General features: G+C 44.8%; 1 long non-coding RNA gene across 1 annotated transcript; it reads left to right on the top strand.

The window, feature by feature from the left end:
* Window positions 1-3,633: 3,633 nt before the first annotated feature.
* On the top strand, window positions 3,634-6,617 carry LOC123021404. The gene is made up of 3 exons (XR_006414305.1): window positions 3,634-3,644; window positions 5,889-5,892; window positions 6,552-6,617. It is a non-coding gene; the product is annotated as an uncharacterized LOC123021404 (long non-coding RNA).
* Window positions 6,618-9,561: the final 2,944 nt, after the last annotated feature.

Consider the following 9,561-nt stretch of genomic DNA (forward strand, 5'->3'; position numbering starts at 1 on the left):
AATTGACTGACCGAAACTCGCTTGAAAAGGAATGGTGCAGAGAGCCTCTAAAAGGGCCCACATTGTATCCAGTGCATAGCTATTTGATGGGGCAGCAGAGAGGCCTCCTGTGACTGACTCACAAGTAGCCCCACAGTTGTTGTTGTTAGTCGCGAAGTCGTGTCCGACCCATCGCGACCCCATGGACAACATTCCTCCAGGCCTTCCTGTCCTCCACCATCCCCCAGAGTCCACTTAAGCTCACGCCAACTGCTTCAATGACTCCATCTAGCCACCTCATCCTCTGCCGTCCCCTTCTTCTTTTGCCATCTATTGTTCTCAGCATTAGGCTCTTCTCCAGGGAGTTCTTCCTTCTCATTAGGTGGCCAAAGTATTTGAGTTTCATCTTCAGTATCTGGCCTTCTAAAGAGCAGTCAGGGTTGATCTCCTCTAGGACTGACCGGTTTGATCGCCTTGCTGTTCAAGGGACTCGCAGGAGTCTCCGCCAGCACCACAATTCAAAGGCCTCAGTTCTTTGGCGCTCAGCCTTCCTTATGGTCTAGCTTTCACAGCCATACATTGCAACTGGGAAAACCATAGCCTTGACTATACGCACTTTTGTTGGCAGGGTGATGTCTCTGCTTTTTAGTATGCTGTCTAGATTTGCCATAGCTTTCCTCCCTAGGAGCAAGTGTCTTTTAATTTCTTGGCTGCAGTCCCCGTCTGCGGTGATCTTGGAGCCCAGGAAAATAAAATCTGTCACTACCTCCATTTCTTCCCCATCTATTTGCCAGGAAGTGAGAGGACTGGATGCCATGATCTTAGTTTTCTTAATGTTGAATTTCAAGCCAACTTTTGTGCTCTCCTTCTTCACCCGCATCAAGAGGCTCTTGAGAGTGGTATTGTCTGCATATCTGAGGCTGTTGATATTTCTCCCAGCAATCTTAATTCCAGCTGGTGATTCATCTAGCCCCGCCTTTCTCATGATGTGCTCTGCATATAAGTTAAATAGGCAGGACGACAGGATACAGCCTTGCCGAACTCAATTTTGAACCAATCAGTGGTTCCGTGTCCAGTTCTCACTGTTGCTTCTTGACCCACATATGCTTCTTTGGCATGGCCCTTCTTTAGGATGGGAATGTAAACTGACCTTTTTCAATCCTGTGGCCACTGCTGAGTTTTCCAAATTTGCTGGCATATTGAGTGTAGCACTTTTACTGCATTGTCTTTTAAGATTTTGAATAGCTCAGCTGGAATACTGTCACCTCCACTAGCTTTGTTGTTGCTCAGGTTTCCTAAGGCCCATTTGTCTTCACATTCCAGGATGTCTGGCTCGAGGTCAGTGACCACCCCATCGTGGTTATCTGGGACGTTAAGCTCTTTCTTGTATAGTTCTTCTGTGTAATCTTGCCACCTCTTCTAAATCTCTTCTGCCTCTGTTAGGTCCCTGCCATTTTGGTCCTTTATCATGCCCATCTTTGCATGAAATGTTCCCTTCATATCTCCAATTTTCTTGACGAGATCTCTGGTCCTCCCTATTCTATTTTTTTCTTCTATTTCTTTGCACTGTTCATTGAAGAAGGCATTCTTATCTCTTCTAGCTGTTCTCTGGAATTCTGCGTTCAATTGTTTGTATCTTTTTCTTTCTCCCTTGCCTTTCGCTTCCCTTCTTTCCTCAGCTATTTGTAAAGCTTCCTCAGACAGCCATTTTGCTTTCTTGCATTTCTTTTTCTTTGGGATGGTTTTAGTTGCTGCCTCTTGTACAGTGTTGCGAACCTCCGTCCATAGTTCTTCAGGCACTCTGTCTATCAGATCTAATTCCTTAAATCTATTTCTCACCTCTACTGTATATTCATCAGGGATATGATTTAGGTCATACCTGAGTGGTCTAGTGCTTTCCCCTACTTTCTTCAACTTAAGCCTAAATTTTGCAACCAGAAGCTCATGATCTGAGCCAGAGTCAGCTCCTGGTCTAGTTTTTACTGACTGTATATTTATTTAGTTAAACGTTTTTATGCCACCCCATTCGCCGAAGCCTCGGGGCGGCTTACAACAATTAGTTAAATAATTATAATTAAAAATATAAACATTAAAATAAAATACATACAATATAAAATAAGCCACCCTGGCCAGATAAAATTCAATAATATTAACATTTAAAATGCTGCTTAAATAAAGAGGTCTTCGCCTGGCGCCGAAAAACAAATAACGACAGCACCAGGCGGACCTCTCTGGGGAGCGCATTCCATAACTTAGGTGCCACCGCTGAGAAAGCCCTCCTCCGAGTACTCACCCTCCTAATTTTCTTCACGGAAGGTTCCCAGAGAAGGGCTTCTCCCGCCGATCTCAGGGGGCGGGCGGGCATATATGGCTGTAAGCGCTCCTTCAGGTAACCAGGACCCAAACCGTTTAGGGCTTTATAGGTCATCACCAACACCTTGAATTGGGCCTGGACTTCAATGGGAAGCCAGTGAAGCTGACGGAGAACTGGAGTCATGTGAACATAACGTCCAGTCCCCGTCAGCAGCCTGGCAGCTCTATTTTGAACCAATTGAAGTATCCGAACCTTCTTCAAGGGTAGCCCCACGTAGAGCGCGTTACAGAAGTCAAGACGGGAAGTCACCAGCGCATGTGTCACTGTTGTGAGGCAGTCGTACTCCAGGTAGGGGCGCAGCTGATGAATCTGCTGAAGCTGGAGGAAAGCGCTCCTCGCCGCTGCTGTTACCTGAGCTTCCAGTGAAAGCTCCGGGTCAAGGAGCACTCCCAAGCTGTGGACCTTGTCCCTAAGAGGGAGTGCAACCCCGTTCAGGACAAGGTTCAATTCACCCTCTCCGAAGCCCGATCCGCCAACCAACAGGACCTCCGTCTTGTCTGGATTGAGCTTCAGTTTATTGGCCTTCATCCAGCCCATTACCTCGGCCAGGCACCGGTTCAGTACAGCCACTGCCTCACCTGGATTGGTGGAAAACGAGAGGTAGAGCTGGGTATCATCAGCGTACTGATGGTTCCGCAGCCCACACCTCCTGATGACCTCTCCCAGCGGTTTCATGTAGATGTTGAACAGCAAAGGGGACAAAATGGACCCCTGTGGTACTCCATGGCATAGCTGCCATGGTGCAGAGCCATAGTCCCCCAGCACCACCTTCTGAGACCGGCCATTGAGGTAGGAGCGGAACCACTGCAAAGCAGTGCCTCCGACCCCCAATCCCGCAAGCCTGTCCAGAAGGATACCATGGTCGATGGTATCGAAAGCCGCTGAGAGGTCCAGGAGAACCAACAGGGACGCACTCCCCCTGTCCTTCTCCCTGCACAGGTTATCGTACAGGGCGACCAAGGCAGATTCAGTACTGTACCCGGGTCTGAAGCCGGACTGAAATCGGTCCAGATAATCAGTTTCATCCAAGAGTGCTTGGAGTTGTCCCGCCACCACCCGCTCTAACAGGATTCCATCCAGAAACGGGATGTTGGCCACTGGTCTATAGTTAGTGGCCATCTCTGGATCCAGTGACGCCTTCTTCAGGACCAGTCGGACTACCGCGTCCTTCAAAGGGGCAGGCACCCGACCCTCCCTCAGAGAAGCGTTAACCACTTCCAAGGTCCAGGTCCCAATCCGGTGCTTGGAATTATATATTAACCAAGACGGGCAAGGGTCCAAAAGGCAAGTGGTGGGACGTACTCATCCAAGCACCTTGTCCACATCATCGGGCCTCAGTAACTGAAATTCATCCAATAATTCTGGACCAGATGGTGGTGTTGGCGTCTCCCTTAAAACCTCTGAATCAATAGTGGAATCCAGCTTGTGACGAATCTGAGCGATTTTCTCCCGGAAATGCCTGGCAAAGTCGTCACAGCGGGCCTTTGAGGGTGGAATCAGGTCTTCTTTCGGACCTGGACGAACCAGGCCTTGCACCACTCGAAAGAGCTCCGCTGGACGGCATTGTGAGGAGGCAATGGCAGCGGGAAAAAATCTCTTTTTCGCCTCCCTCACCGCCGCAGCATAGGCCCGATAGTGGGCTCTCAAGTGCGTTCGGTCAGATTCTTCCCGTGATTTCCTCCACCTACGCTCTAGCCGTCTCCCAACCTGCTTCATTGCCCTCAATTCAGGAGTATACCAAGGGGAAGAGTGGGCTCTGCCCGGTGGGAGAGGACGCTTAGGAGCGATCGTGTCTACAGCCCTGGTCATCTCCCCATTCCACAGTTCGACCAGAGCCTCGACACGAGCACCTGTCTTGTCAGCCGGAAAATCCCCCAGGGCCTTCAGGAATCCTTCCAGATCCATCCGGCTCCAGGGGCGGACCCACACAATCGGGTCCGCACCCTTACAGAGGGAGAGGTCGCTCTTGAGCACAAACCTCACCAGGAAGTAGCCAAAGTGGCTCCTTCTTGAAAAACAGCAGAATCACCACTCTAGCCAAATCCATGAGGTTAAGGCACTCCTGTATCTAGCATTTGTTCTGTCTACAACTGCCTCTGTTCACTTGTTTCAGCACAGTACTTAGCTCTGAGCCTCTAGCACTCTTTGATGCCCCAGAATGGTTCCCCATTGCTACACAGGAGCAGGGCCTGCCTTGCGAGGATGCTTGAGCTGCCTCTCTTCAACCTGCCTGGCCCTGCTACTCTCCTCGGCTACATTTGAATGTCACTGTGCACTCCTTAGCTCAGCTCTCAATTTAAAACACTCTGATGCTAAATACCGTGCTTTTTCCATAAAATGGTACTGTGGTTCTCTGGTCAGGGGAAGTGCCGGATGCTGGTAAAGGTGCATTTAAACTTCACGGCAAGCAGAACTAGGAGAGTGTAGCCTCAGAAGCTTTCTTGCTAAGTGGTCAGTTCCTTCTGCCTTTTCCACAAGTACATATTCATTCCTGTCCTATCAGCTTTGCAGTGCGCTTTCTGTGAATTTGCTGCCGAGTAAGCAGAACATGAAAAGGCCTCAAAATGTCTTTCATGTATTTTAACTTCCTAGCCAATGCACTTAGAATTCTGAAATGTTGCAGGTTACTTACTTAAGGGCACTACTGTGAATGATGCATGCATAAAGAGAGCCTATAAACCACTGGGGAGGAAGCAAACTCCATTTTTACCCCTGCCCCCCCACTTTACAGGCTCCTAATATAAAATCCCCTGAGCCTGTCCTTCAAACAATTTGTAGGCTTCCTTCCTATTGTAACCCTAATATATGTCATTTTCATACAGACTGCACTCCCAGCAAATACTGGGTAGGTGGGGATAAGCAGATTTGTTTTTGAAAACCTCCAAACCAGTAAAGACTACTGTTACCCAGTCCCCTTTCCAGTTCTCTTTCTGAAATCTGGCAGAATTTCACCCCTTTAGAAAGGGCAATGGTACTTGCAAATTACTGGCTATGAGGAAAAGAAAGACACATACTTATTTAGTTTCCCAGTGGTAGCTCATGTGCTGACATTCAAAACTTTGGATTTCCTCTCTTGAAGGTCTGATTCAGTCAGGTCACTTTGGGTGACCTCCAAAGTGGTGGCTGCTTTTTAAATTTCCGAAATGGGGTCTAAATGGAATCTTGTGGATGTTGCACAACAGATTTGACCTTTGTTTCATGTTTTTAGTTAAACACGCAATGGTACTGCTACAGGAATAGAAATGCAGGACTTTCTTTTACAGAGATAAAATCAAATGGCCTTTTTGAGGGTGTTCATTGTTTTTACTGGTATTAGTTCACATTCCTGAAGAGGGAGCAGTTGACTTCTCCCCAATTCCAGTTGTGTCTCAAATGGTGCACCAGTTGAGCACATCTTCATGCCATTTTATCCTTAAAATGTTTCTACTAATATTTTCCACGGCCAACCCTTTGCAATGTTTTCATAATTTTGCTCCCCCCACCCCCGCAGGAATGTGTTGCATGATGGGTTACTTTTTCCTCTGCTGAATACAAGCTGAGTAATGTTGTCTCTCTAGTGCCCTGTTTTTGAAAGATTGCATGACAGCGCATTATGATTATCAGTTAATATTTCACAGCGGAGATGTCACTCTGCTTTCTTTCACACTTGAATGCCTTGCCTTATCCAACTTCTTTCATATAGCTGTTTGTCCAGATGACTGGATAAAATTAATCTAGATTGGCTGTTCACTGAGGAAGCCTTCTGTCTCCAGAATGTGCTCACCATCATTGTTTAATAGATAACATATAGGGCAGTATCCCATGAAACACTTATGTGAAAGTAAATTTCCATCGTGCTAGTGTAAACTAAATCTGGAGCAGTGTTGATAGTGTCATAAGTTAAGTGGCTGAAACTGATTCCATTTGTAAAGATCCTCCTTCTGTATCTTAAAGCAGTGTTTTTCAACTGCTGGTCCGTGGACCAGCACCGATCCACAGGCATTTCCTGCCAGTCTGTGAAAGAGCTGCTGTCTTGCTGCAGACCAGCGTTGGGAGTAGCTGTGCTCTCCCTGCAGATTCACTTCCTCGGCCGAAGAGGCCAGGGAGAAAGAAGCAGCTCAATGGGAGCCAGCTGGGAGCTGTGCTGTGCTGGTCTGCCCTCTGGCGGGCGCCCGAGACCGGGCCTTTCCCTTTCTCTGCGATGTTTTCTGCTGGGAAGGGTGGGGTGGTGCTGAGAGTGTTTTCTCAGACAGTCTGTGCTGGTGTATATGGGGGCTTGAGTGGGTGGGGTTCGTTGATTTCATTATTTAATATTATGAATACTATTGCATCAAGTAACTTTGTTTGATTTTGTATTGCTCTGCTGTTAATATTATATTTGAATTTGTATTTGCTATGAGTATAGTATTGCATTTAGATTGATTTTGTGTTCTGCTATTGAAAATTTTTGATCAAGTATTCTTGAAAAGAAGCAACGGCAGATTTTGCAGTAGCCTTATTTGAATTACATATTCCTCTCTAAAAAATTCCGTTGTATTTGATTACATTTAATTTCAATATTTTATTCTTTTATTAGCATTTTTACTGCTCAGTTTCTGGTTATTTTGTAGAATTTTCATTTTGGTATTATATTTAAAAACAAATACACAAAATACTATATTATGCATATAATGCTTTTAATTTCTGCTTCCACGGTCTCCAAAATAATTTTCCTATTTTTGCTGGTACCCAACTGCAAAAAGGTTGGAAACCACTGTCTTAAAGCATCCTATAAGGAGCACTGAATAGAGTCCCACTCCTTCACTGATCTCCCTTCTCTTTGTATGTGGCTTCTTCCTAAACAGTGCTTGCTTCAGACAGTGTTTCTGGCCTTGCTTCTTACAGCACTGATATGACCTACCCTCCTGCAGTCTTGCATGGCCATGTGAATCTGTGCATTAGTTACGAGATGCTGCAGGGAAAACACACACACACAAATAAGTTGAACACATTTCCCAAGTAAGTAGTTACCAGTTAGGTATAATTTGTTACTTAGATTTACATATAATTTGCATTAAAGCTGGCCCTGGATAGGAGACTGCCTATATTATCAGACTATATATAAAGGAATACATCAGAAATGCTACACATTTCCCCCTCTGTTTTTTGATCCCATATCCTCATAGTAAGGGATGCAGGTGGCGCAGTGGTTTAAACTGCTGTGCTGCTGGGCTGGTTAACCGAAAGGTCGCCGGTTTGAATCTGCACAACGGGGTGAGTTCCCATTGCTTCGTCCCAGCTCCTGCCAACCTTGCAGTTCAAAAGCATGCAAATGCAAGTAGATAAAAAGGTACCATTTTGGTGGGAAGATAACAGCGTTCCGTGCACTTTGGTGTTTAGTCAAGCTGGCCACATGACCCCGAAGACTGTCTATGGACAAACGCTGGCTCCCTCAGCTTGGAAACAGAGATGAGCACCGCCCCCTAGAGTCAGACATGACTGGAGTTAACGTCAAGGAGAAACCTTTACCTTTTATCCTCATAGTAATATGACAATAGAGACATTCCTACAGATATGTAGAATAGTATGTTATCTCCCCGCTTAGATGCACACCTTAATGTGGAGATGGGTTTTGAGATTCTCAGAGGAGCCAAAAGCAGTGTTGCCAGGAGGTCAGACCGGTCTGGACTCCTAGCACAGGCACCCAAGGTGGAATTCTGAATGTAACTTTTCAGTGGCTATCGTTTAGAGACAAAAAGAACTATTACAATGACCAGTGCAGAGAAATGGAAGAGAACAAAAAAGAGGAAAAATGAAACCTTTAGAAGATCCAAGAAATCAAAGGGAAATTCAAACCTAGATTAGGAATGTTGAAGGACCTGCAGGGGAATATACTGTCTAACCAGCAGAAAACAAAGTAGAAGCAATATATGGAAAAACTTTTACAGAAGAGATAAAAGGATGAGAAACTCTTTCAAAGAGGAATCCTGTAAGGAATCCTGCAATACTAGAAAAGGAGGTGAAAGCACTTGGAAGGAATAAAGCACCCAGAGTTGACATTGTTGAAATAAAAATTCTCCAAGCTGAAGAGACTGAATCAGTCCAAATCCTAACATAAATATACCAACAAATATGGAAAACAAAAGAGTGGCCCACAGACTTGAAATGTTCAACATATATTCCAATCCCCAAGAAAACAGATGCAAAAGAGTGCAGCAAGCTCAGGACCATTGTACTAATTTACCATGCAAGCAAAATTACGTTCAATAATGTTTACAGTATATGGAGTGAGAAATGCCTGATGTTCAAGCTGGATTCTAGAAAGGAAGAAGCAGTCGAGAGCATATTGCAAATATGTGTTGGCTACTGAATTGTACCAAAGAAGTTCAGAAGATTAGTCCATGCTTTGCAGACTACACCAAAACCTTTAACTGTGTGGATCATGATTGGTTCTGATAGAAATGGGTGTGAGTAACTTGATAATCCTCATGCATAACTGTATTGTGGACAAGAAGCTACTGTTTTGATAGAATATGGAGAAACAGAATGGTTTCCCATAGGCAAAGGTTTCAGACAAGGGTGTATTATCCCCATATATTCAGTCAGTATGCAGAACATATCATAAGGAAAACTAGATTAGGCTCAGAGGAAGATGTAAACACTGGTGGAAGATACATCTATAATTTAAAATATGCAAATGATACCATATCACAGGCAGAAAGCAGCAATGCATAGAAATCAGTCCTGATGAAAGTGAAGCAGGGCTGTAGCTGAACATCGAGAAAACAAAAATCATAACCACAGAAGAATTGCACAATGTTAAGCCAACAGTGAATATTTTTCAATTGTGAAAGATTGTGCATACTTTGGCTTAGTTAATTCAAATAGAGACTGCAGCCAAGAAATTCAAAAAAGACTGAGACTTGGAAATGCAGCAATGAACTGGAAAAGATAATCAAGTGTAAGCACATTTCCCTGGAGAACAAAGCCAAGATGATCCACATTATTGTATCCCTTATTACTATGTATGGGCGTGAAAGCTGAACAGTGAAGAAAGCTGACAGGAAGAAAACGTGATGACATTGAAATGTGGTGCACCAAAACAATCAATGAAAAGAACAATTTTTAAACTTTTCTGTAGCTATCATTACTACTTTAAACCTATGTTATAGTTCTGGCAGTGGTCTAGATGCTGAACCACTGGAAAGCACATAATGCAATTATCTTGCTGATACTACACAGGCCTAGTT

Source organism: Varanus komodoensis, unplaced genomic scaffold (genome assembly GCF_004798865.1).
Source record: "Varanus komodoensis strain SLA01 unplaced genomic scaffold, ASM479886v1 scaffold16, whole genome shotgun sequence".
In the NCBI taxonomy this organism is placed as follows: Eukaryota; Metazoa; Chordata; class Lepidosauria; order Squamata; family Varanidae; genus Varanus; species Varanus komodoensis.